The following is a 12,239-nucleotide window of genomic DNA, read 5'->3' on the forward strand; positions in this document are numbered from 1 at the left end:
GTATAGTACTCAAAAAAAAACTAGTAAAATGATTAGGTTCATTGATATTTAGATGACGCTTTTAACAAAACCTAAACTCAACTTATTTCAGAAGTCATATTTACTAAAATAAACTTCTGCTATCTATTTAAACATTAGTTTTTGATTTTTGCTGAAAATACGAGTTCTAAAGGTTAAGGATAGAAATTTGATAAATAATTTTTTTCTTATTATGCTAGGTTTAAGTTTTTGGTGAGAAAACTACATAATATAGTATCTATTTCAGTTAAAGGTAAAATAAATTTAGAATATTATAGTAAAAAACAAAAAACTTTTTTTTGAATTTTTAGGTATAACAACAAGCTTTTAAGTGCAGCTTTCGAAACTCTAGACTTAAAATGTTGATGTCTTTGTAACAACTAATATTAGCAAGTTGTTAAGAACATAGAAAAAAAGTATTATAAATTCAGAATAAATTTAATAATTAAAGAAAAGTTTTACATTATATTAAAAAAACAAAAACTGACTAACTAGAGCGAACTAAATTTGAAAAAGATCTGTGTCAAAACAAAATAAATATAACAACATAAAAATGAACCACTGTTTTAAACTTAATTTATTTTAACCGATAAAAACTAGTTTCAAAATACTATAAATGATACTTTTATTTTTAAATTTTATGAAAAATATTTTATTAGATTGATGATTTAGGTCAGATTTTAAAGATGTTTTGTATTTTAAAAATTTGAATAACCGAAAACCTTCAATACACAAAAGGTTCTTCGTGCACTAGGTTCTGGGACTTAAAGTTTTAAGCATTTTTTGTCGTTCAATAAACTATTTGAATAAGTAAAGATAAATATAAATAAAATACACTTATGTATACAAGTTGAGGAGAATCCATAACTTTTCTAAAAATAAATATTTGTAAGACTATAGTATAAAAAAATATTAAGGTTCAATAAATTAGAAAGTAGCCAAACAGCTCAAAAAGCGTCAAAGCAACATATTCAATACGTGAACATAAATTAAAAATATGCCTGGTAAAGCAAAACTGAGTTATAAAAATGTACACAGCATTGTCAGCGCAAAAAAAAGTACATTCTTAAATATTTTTAAGAAACTCTATAAAATATGTTTTACTAAAAAAGATAAAAATAAAAATTGTTAATTTTTTTAATCTCTGGCACATCACCAATATTCATTAATAGCAAATTTTTAGTTTGTACCAACACTTACTTTAAACAATTAACTGATAAACTGCCAAGGAAAGAATGCTAAAAGTTATACAAGCAGGAAATTTTATAGATCCTTAGGGACATACTTTAGCGTCCACGAAAATTATTAAAAAGCCTCTAACAAAGCGTATATCTAAAAGAGTTTTAATAAAAAAGACGAAAATAAACTCAGCAAAGTTATCAATCAAAACTGTATATTTCCAATAAAACAAAGTTGCATTTTAAGTAATACAATAGCAAATGTAGTCGAACTTTTTGCAAAGTATGGTTTGTGTAGGTAGAACAATGATCAATAATTTGAAGGCTAACATCGTCGTAAGTTTATTATCATTTAAAGTTTTATCAAAAGTTGACAGGACTTTATCTATCAAAATTATTTTCGTTAAGTTAATCATCAGGTTTATTAAAAAACGTTCTATAAGGAGTTTTCAAATGTTATTTAGTCTTAATTCTTTATCATATAAAGTATTTAATATTGTCCTGGACATGACGTTAAACTGTTCTGGTGCATGACTCGATAACCGAAAGGTTTTTTTCAGGCACCAAATCCTTGGACCAAACTTTTTGAGCTATTTTGTCGTTCAATAAACAGTATATATTGTCAGTTATATACTATTTTAGAGTTAAAAGCTATATTATACTTTCTGCCTGGATAATAGGTTGTTTTACTTTCGTCTCAAAGTAGGTTTGAATTTATCCTCGATTTTGTTGCTAATTATCCTACTTACTCTATTGCTCTACATTAACTTTTTGTTTGAAATGATATTTAAACTAATATACAATAACTTAAAAAAAAAAGATATATATCTAAATTAAAGTATTTTTGCTTATTTTACTATGTAAGTTTTAACTTTAATCTAATAATTTATTGGATTATCAATTTATAAAAACACTTAAAGTACAAGCTTTAAAATAACAGATAGTTTTAAAATTGTCAAGTCAATAATGCTTTGTTATAACATATAACTTAATTTTTCATTTATTATCAAAATCTATAAATGTATATGAGTTCTATAAGTATAACTGTGTATACTTTCAAACTGGATTACAGTTATAACTTGAATAAGTATTTTAAGCTACAAAGAAAGTAGATTCTGCGACTATGTTCACTGCTATTAGAGAGTTTATACACTAAGATAAACGTCTAGTTTGTACTAATTGTAATTCTTTTATATACTTATTTTTCTTGATTTATTTAACCAGAAACTACAAAGATGCACGTTTAAATTTGTTGTGGAGGCTTAAGCTTTAAAACTAAATTAAAAATTATAACTTAGACGAAATAAATGAAAGACAAACTTTTAAAGAGTGCATAAAGTTTCTACTTAGTTTTAACAACCGTAATTGACTTAAACCATTGTATTTAATTAAAGTGTTTTAAGGTTACTTTTGCTTAAGGGGGTTATTTAAGTATAACCTAAAGAAGATTTGGCATAGTACATTGTAGTTACAGAGGTCCTGGAGTTTGTTAAGAAGTTTCTATTTTCTGAATGCATATGATAATTGCTCTATGTTGCATTTATCTTCACTCCACGAATATAACCTTTGCAACAATATTTTACACTTCGTTACGAACTTGTTATTATACTTGTTAACATACTGACACACATTATCTGACGACGCACGCTAGCATTTTTATTATGTCATTAAAGTTTTGTTTGTGGCGAGTGTATTTGTCTTATCACCTGTCAAACCGATGTAAATATTTTTTTACCTATGTCATTACATTTCACGTTAGGTTTATATGAATTGTAATTCATGCAAAGCATTAAAGTTAGAAATTTACGAGCGTGAACTTGGTTTTAATGGTTTTTTTTGTAATTTTTTTTTCATAAAACTTTAAAACCAATTATTTTCAATTTATTCAATGCTAACTCGGAACTTTTTTATTTTATTCTATAGAACGTTCTTTTGCTTTGCTTTTTACAATAATTTTCATCAAATTGGGATTTTACTTTTGTAGTGTGGCTACCTTTATAAAATTTTGAGTTTTTTTTTATTTTACAAGTTTTTCTCCAAAAATAATATTTGTTTTCAATTTTTTTTTATTTTAACATACTTATTAAACTAAGTTCAAAATTGTAATTCATTTCTTTTTTAAATTTTTTTTTATATACCATAAGCCTAAATAAATTTTTCAGAAAATTCTAATTTTGCACGATTTTCACTTTTTCGGTTTACAGACTTTTATTCAAAATAGTTTTTATTTTTTAATAATTTTAGTTTTTAACAGACTTGTATAGTTAAGTTTCATGATGTAATTATATTTTTTTCCCAATTAATTTTTGTTTTTAGAATATATGACCCATACAAGTTTTACCTAAACTCTTAGCACTTTAGCAAGAAATCCCTCAAATAGCTTTGCTAAGAATTTAGGTAAAACTTGTATGGGTCATATATTTTAAAATCAATAATTAATTTGGAAAAAAATATAATTACATCATGAAACTTAACTATACAAGCATGTTGAAAACAAAAATACTAAAAAAGAAAAATTATTTTTCCATAAAAGTCTGTAAATCTAAAAATCGAAAATCGTGCAAAATTGGAATTTTTCTAAAAAATTTATTAAGGCTTATCGTATAAAAAAATTGAAAAAAAAAGAATTACAAGTTTAAACTTAGTTTAATAAGTATGTTAACAAAAAAAAAAATATTTTCGGAGAAAAACTTGTAAAATTAAAAAAATAGAAAAAAACTCAAAATTTTTAAAGGGCCCCACTACAAAATTCAAACCCCAATTCGATGGAAATTATTATGAAAAGCAAAGCAAAAGAACGTTCTTTGGAATAAAAAAGAGTTCCAATTAGCATTAAAGAACTATAAAATAATTGGTTTTAAAGTTGGGTTAAAAAAAATTACAAAAAAAGCTATTCAAGCCAAGTTCACGCTCGTTACAAATTTTATATTTACATTATTAATATTGCAGCTAAAAGCTTTAATTAAACTTTATTTTGGTCAATCAAAAAAACAAAAATTTTTTTTTTTTAATAATTAAACTAAACCGCAAGATCATTAGCGATCGCGGATCATTTAAGTGATAGTTGTGATAGCGAGAAGGCATCTCATTTTGCCGAACATCACTACTAAGTTAGTACAATAAGTTTATTGAACACAAACGAAAAAAAATGTAAAGGCTAAAAACAAATTGGTCTGTGCACTTGGTGCACTAAAAGACCTCTTGGTCATCGAATCACACACTACATGCTTATATAAATACTATGATTAGAAAAGAAAATTTTTGAAAATATAAATTCCAAAGAAAATCTCACAATATATATTAAAAAAAGTAAATACATGCAAAATAATAAAACTTAAATGCAACAATTAAATTAGTAATAATTCAAAATGGGTAAAACAGTTCTAACTAAAAACTAATCAAACAGTTTTAAATAAGTCAAATTAACTTTTAACAGTTTTTCACTTACGATAATTAAAAACTATGCATTTAGAAAAAAATATTAAATAATAAATTAATAAATATTTTAATTTTTTATTTCCAAACTATAGATTTTACAGCTATAAACTAATATGTACAAATTAAGTTTTATCTTTTAGTGAGAAATAGTAATTAGTAGTAAATATAATTATTAATTACATTTAAAAGAGGTTATTGAGTTCTTTAGAAGACATAATAACAAAAATAAACTAGATCTTATAAATTTTAGTTTTCATCAGAAGTTACAGCTATTATGTTCTTCAATAACTTTACGTAAATAAAACAAAATAATATTATGATCAATTGTCTTTGTTTTCATCTAAACTACTTCAGTAAAAAATTAAGATAGGTCGGTGTTATAATGAACACTGGTTGAAATGGTTATTTATTTTGTCACTTTTGTGTATTTTTCATAAGTAAAAGCTTTTACTTTTAGCATATTTACATACATAATACGAACTTTATAAATATACCCAAGAAAACAACAAGCTAAAACGCTTTTAGGTCACAATTTTGGATGCTTTTAACTAATATGCTTTTGAGGGTGGGAAAGTTTATAGTTACAATATTAGTAACAATATTTTTGTTTTAGACAAAGTCGAGAAGTGCTATAACTAAGACTTGAAGTAACATATAAGTTATTTATCACTTGAATTTTATTAAACAATTTATATGGTTTTAAAACAAATTATTGAGTTATTTTATAAAACAGTGTTTCACTCTATTAGAAATCTTTAGTTATAACAAGATCAAAACAAATACATATGAAGTCATTAAGGCTTAACTTAAACTTATAGACTATATTTTACAAAGAATCAAAAAAGTAAAGTACACTAGTAAAATGCTTGAAGTAACTTTGGATAAGACTATAAAATAAACTTGTTAATAACTTAAATTACTATTTTATTTCTAAAGCTATATAAAACAAAAATTTTTAAAGAAATTATTACTAAAGTATTTTATTTCTACTAGAGTGAAATAAAACAGTTCTTTGAAACATTACATCGGTATTTATTTATTTAATTAAAGTTGAGAACTCTAATTTATACTTTTAAAATAAACCAAAACTGTTCATCAACTTTAAAACTTAGTTTTTCACTTTATTAAAAACACTCCTTTGCGAATTTTTAATAAAGAATTTCTATTTTATATGAAAACTATTTTATTTCTAAAGCTGTATAATATAAAGTTTTTTAATAAGTTTATACTAAAGTATTTTATTTCTATCAGAGTGAAGCAGTTTTTATAAAACAGTTCTTTAAAATATTACATCGGTAATTGTTTATTTAATTCAAGTTAAGAACTCTAATTTTAACTTTTAAAATAAAACAAAACTATACGTCAACTTTAAAACTTAATTTTTCACTTTATTTAAAACATTCCTTTGCTGACTTCTTATAATAATATATTTCGGTTATCGAGTCCTTTCCTGATTTTTTATAATGTATTGTTCATTGAACGACAAAAAACGTTCAAAATGTTTGGTCTAAGGACCTGGTGCACGAAAAAACCTTTCGGTTATCGAGTCATACACCAGAACATGACATAATAATATAACTGCAGGTTTTGTTGAATCGATGCTAGCTTACCTGACCTCCCTACATAACAAAAAATACTGAAAATATATCCAAGTTTTTTGTTATCAACATATGAGCAGACAAAGTCAAATACTTCTGCAGTAAAATAACTTCCCATTGATACATAAAAAGTTATTTTTGCTAATTTCTTTGTGTAGCTATCTTTAAAATTAAGGATTCGCTAGAAAAAACTAAACTTTAGATTCTGGCTGGCTGAAATTTTCTGCTTATTATCAAAACTTTTTATAGTAATTTGTAGATCTAGTTCAACAATGTCAAGACTTTTAAAACGCTTAAAACTTTTATAAAAAATCTTATAAGTAACTAACTGGTAGCTTTACATCAGATAATTCATTGACGGCCAACGAATTAATTTTAGCTAATACTAACTTACCAACGAGAGTTCTATCCAAATTAAATTAGTTTATACTGTGCTGTTTTAAGAAAAACATATAAAATACTTTTAATTGTTGAGTTGGTTTGTAATTTAGCCAGTTTTAGCATACGTTACGATTTGTTTTTCAATAAATTTATAATGCTTTTACTTTATAAATTTCGTGAAATGTATTTTCTTTATTCAACAGAGTGTTTTTAAACTTTTATACACTTTTAGTGATGTTACAATGTGTAACTGATCATACATTTTGGCCATTTGTACTTTTTACTTTGTTTAGGCTGGAAAAATGTTTAATAACTTAGCTATACATCTTAATTTATCAAAAAAAAAGATAGAAGAGTTTAAATTAGTTACCCATAACTCTTAATTTAAACTTTAGGTATCATCTTAAACAGTTTTTTCAAAAGGCGTTGACATACTAAAGCATACTTGATAGTAGAAGAAGATAATCTCACAATTACATTCTATTATCTAATGCATGAGAAAATGTTCCAGGTGGATCTAACATTTCAATAAGCATCAATTTACGAATATAACAATTGCTTTTTCATTCTCCCGTCGGTATAAAGTAATTTTGTTCGCTGCGTGAAGCGATTCATAACTTCTATTATACCATTTTTCACAAATATTGTAATTTATGACAAAAATCTTTACAACTAAAAATATGAAACTGATAGTTATTAGAAGTTTGTAAATTCTTTTTTCGTATTGTGTTAATCTTTTGAATACTAATATTGTCCCTAAAGCTTTTATTTATTTATGCTTACACCCAACCACTTATTTTCATTTCCTTTTTTTGTGATTTTACATTAAACTTTTTATTTAGTTCATTCATGAATAGTGATTTGTGGTTTTCAAAGTAAAAGCTGTGTTAAAACTTACTGTAATTTTAAAAGCACTATTCAAACTGTATTCAAAATTAGTTTTAGAAACTAAATGTGTAGTACCCGTTAGAAAATAAAGAGCCGGTGTTTGTAAAATTAAGCTTTTGTTGGGTTTGCATAAATTGAAATCCTTGCTTCAGCTATAAACTTTTTAAAAAAACTTTCATCCTAAAAATTTTACCTTTATACCTATCTAGATATACTCAATTGAGACAAAGTTACACAGCTAAAATTTTTAAACGGTGTTATATTTGCAAAATGTATTGTTTGTATTAAAGTTTTTGAGTGAAAAAGTCAATTTTTAAACTATTACGTTTTGAGTATATCTAGATAGGTGTAAAGGTAAAATTTTTAGGATGAAAGTTTTCTTATAAAGTTTATAGCTGAAGCAAGGATTTATAAAGTTTAAAGATAAATTTATCTATGAAGAATGTTTCGGTTATTTGATTAGTTCCAAGCTTTTGTGCAACAAGTTGAAAAATTGTTTAATGTTTTGGTTATCTATAAGAACTATCAATGAAATCGTTAAGATTGCTTGTATTAGTGTCTAGAAGACAAATTTTACAATTTTTAAAATATTTAAAGCAAATTTTTTCGATAGTACTTGTATTCAATCTATTTTTACTCAAAAAAAATGTTTTAATAGATTATTACTTAATTATGCTCCATTTTGCTTTTGTAATCTTAGGTTTTAACAGTTTTGTCGTGAGTTTATGAATGTTATAGTTACTAAAGTTTTTTAAGTAAAAAACGTTTTTTATTTTAGTCTTTTTAAACTTATTTTTACAAACTAAATTAATTTTTCTAAGGAGTTCGACTGTAAACATGTAAATTTCGTTTTAACAATTATAGTTGTGTTTTAATAGTGCTTCTTGATCAGTAACTAAGTAAATAATAAAGCTTTAACACTTTGAATTTAACTTGTAATGTTAATACTTTGATTCTATATAAAAATTTATTCAGTGCTTCTGCTTTAAATTTATTACTGATATGTTATGTTTTCAGCGCAGAACATAAACTTTTGATTTTTAACTGTTATAAAACATTATATATCCACTTATATATTCTATATATTTTTAATTTGTTAATTTTATAAGACTAATGATGCAGTTAAATAAAAAATAGACTCAGTTATATAATATTCATAAAGGAATGAAAATAAATTAGTTTAAACTTCAAACAGTTATTAAAGTGCAAAAGAGTTATTTTATTTTAAAATATTTTTTTTGCTATTACAATTATATTTTTATATATTCTACACTAAAATCGTTGCTATACCGAAAAAGTCTAATTTTTCTTTACAATACATGCTCTGTTTTAAAAAAAAACTAACAAAATAGAACTACTAGTTTTATAACAACTACAAATATTTAAATTATTAATAAATTTCATAACTTAGCAATAACAGATGAGTAATGTGGAAAATTAGCTTTTGTTTTTCGCTAAAAAGTTTTCGGATAATGGTTTGGTCGTACAAAACAGACTTGCATAAGTTCTGACATACCTCAAACCTCATGCAATGATATGATTGCAATTTTAATACAAAAACATTTTTCATTCGAAAAATTATACTATACTCTGATAAACTCTAGTGGGAACTTGGTAAATAAAGAAACAAGTTTGAAATACGTTTAAAGTAGTGACAGTTTTATCTAAGATTATCAAAATATACGTGTGTAAACTAAAAAAATAATTTTATAGGCTGTATATTTTTTATTTAAGTTAAGAAAACTTATTTGTTAGTTTGTTATGGTTTATGTCAATATTACTTAATAAAGCGTCTTCTTTTATCGATTAAGTCAGCCTTATCATTTTAATAAGTTTTAACCTTAATTTTTGTTGAGTTAGTTTAAACACTTATAGATATTCAGCAGTTGTAAACATTGTTTTTACTTAACATCTTATTTTAAGTATTGAGTTTCTCACAATTGAGTTTTATTAAAAATTACCTATCTAGAAAATACTAAGAAGTTTTTCTGATATGAACAATACTTTATACTGTTATTAATATTAAACAATGAGTACTATTACATAAGTTTTTTTAACATTATAGTTGTCTAAGTATCTCCGTTTACTTAAAGTTTTATACTAAGTATGAAAACTTGTTTAACAAAAACAATTAACTAAACGTTACTTAAAATAAGTTTGGATACAAAATAGTTAATTTTGTTTTATAAGTTTTTTTTAAATAGAAAGTTTTTTTTAAATTATCGTAAGGATTTTTTTTTAAGTATTAACATTTATAGTAAAAAGTAAAACTTTGGTATTATGTTAACAATAAACAACTAGTTTACACAACTAGTCTAAAATCAGCAGTAAAAAGTGTTTAATACCCATTTTATATACAAGGTGTAGTAAAACTAAATGAATACCATTCATCTAACTTTACTTTGATAAAATCAAAAGGTCAAGCAGTTTGCTACACATAGTTTAGCAAAAAGTATTGCTAAAAATAGAAGTACAATTAGTAACCACCGGAAAAATATTTGGCACTTAAATGTACATTACTCTGATCAAATTAAACACCTTTAAACATCTGGTTAAGTTTGTTAAAAAAAGACTCTGACTACGTTTTTATGAATTTTGACTACAGTTTTTCATAGATACATGTTCAAATTTGTAGTGTCACGATTTATTTGGAATTATAAAGGCGACGCAATTTATAATTATTAAAGTTATTTTAACAACAGTGACTTTTTTTTAAATTGTTTATGTCGATCGTCTTTATTCAAAATACTAAAAGTTATTCTATACTTGAAATTTTGTAATAATCAGACTATAACAGTTTTTGTTTGTAAAGTTGAGAGTGTAAACAACAGTTTCGTGCATAAAAACAGTACGATTAAAAAGATCAAAAATTTGCATTTAAATAGATATATTTCTTTACATATCATACAATTTTTTATTGAAGAAAATTCAAAAAATAAGCAATGTTTACTTTGAATGCAAAACAAAAACTAGATAGAAAAAGAAAAAATAATTGAATTGAGAAAAGAAAGCAGTGAAAAACTAATCACATAAGAATTACGTTCGTTTTTTTCGTCGAGTATTTGTAAGAGTGCCAAAAATTTATGTATTAGAAAGTCAGTATTACTATTTTGATAAAGTCTTGTTTTAAACTACTTTTTTTCTAATACAATTAAAATGATAAAATAATAAACTGTTTAATGAAAAAAAACCATCTGCGTGAATTTTTTTTTAGGTGGTTCGTTATATAATTTAACGCTTTTAATGCGTTTTTTAAATGAATACTTTACTTGTAGAAAAAATCAAACAGTTTGAACACATAAAAATAAAAGAAAAAATTCTTTCTTGGATAAGACAAAGTAGTATATTTTTTCATAACAATCAGCTATGACTCAACTTTGGTTCTGCACCAGCAACTTTTTAGTTCATTTCATTACGCAACATGACTCATAGAAACGAGAGTTGGTTTCGATCGGATCTGTGCCACGTCAAAGTTAAAACAGGTTCACTCTCTTGCTGCTTGCGAATGTGTAGTAGAAAAGAAGTTTAGGTTTTCACTTTTGATTTTGATTTTATTTGATTATGAGCTTTTGAGCAAAACGCGTTTAATTGCAAGTGAGTTTTTTTTTAATTATGTAGATGAAAATTTTTATTCCAAACTAGCTGATTAGTACAGTTTTTAACTAAAGCTTTTGAACATTAATTAAATAAATATGTAAAAGTTAGAAATAGAAAACTAAGAAAGCTTAATTATAAATAAATTAGAAACATTAAATAGCTTTTTTTTGAGACAGTTTTAAGTTGATTACTTTAACCGCATTTTAAAGAAATAGATTTTTTGTATTGTCTTTTTTTTAGTAATGAATATCAGTTATCTAGATTAAAATATTATTAGTACAATATTTTTACGTTGGTTTTTGAATTATTTTTTTTTAAATAGATTATAATTCTTTAGAAAAAAAAGTTATAAAAGACCTAAATAAAACTTTATTAATTGTTCAAAAAACTCAAGTTCACTTTGCATTACGAACCGCAATAAAAACTTACATATGGTTTGTGTTAATAGTTTACGTTTTTCATTAGAAGGTTAAAGATCGTTACTAAGTAATTTAAGCTTACAGCTACTCAAACTTTTATTAAATATTTCTGTTTTGTGTATTTTCACATCTGTAGAGCTTAACAAGAAAACAAGATTCAAACTAAAATTTTGGTTGATGTATCTGTCAGCTATGTTCAGCTAACTTCTACTGATTTTAATTTTTTTTTTGAAAGTAATTTTACCATTTGGTAAAATTTAGTTAAAGTTAGATCGGTAAGATTGAGATTTTAAACTTATCACGGTGTTGATTTTATTAGTACTGTTTTCAACTTGCATGAACTGGCATTGCATAAGAGTAGTAAGTTTCAATGATACGCTTCACTGAAACTGTACTGTAATGTTTTAAGTAAACAACTTTTTTAAATATTGGAAAAAAAATGCGTATACAATAGAATAAGTAAAAGTAAAATAAATAGAAAAACTTTTTATGCTTAGCTAATAAAAATATTGAATTACAACGTACATCTATAGTCTAAAATAGGATTAAAAACGATCTCTTTGTTTAAAACTGATTAATTTAATAATTTATAATTATATAATCAGAAACAATTACTCCTAATAATTAGTTCACTCTTTAAACTTTTCTACTTATTTTTTAGAAGCTTTGAAATTTTTTATATATAGCATAAAGCCGCATTTTCAACAAAACGTTTCAATTCT

Source organism: Thalia democratica, chromosome 7, assembly GCF_965202585.1.
Source record: "Thalia democratica chromosome 7, ktThaDemo2.hap1.1, whole genome shotgun sequence".
Taxonomy (NCBI): Eukaryota; Metazoa; Chordata; class Thaliacea; order Salpida; family Salpidae; genus Thalia; species Thalia democratica.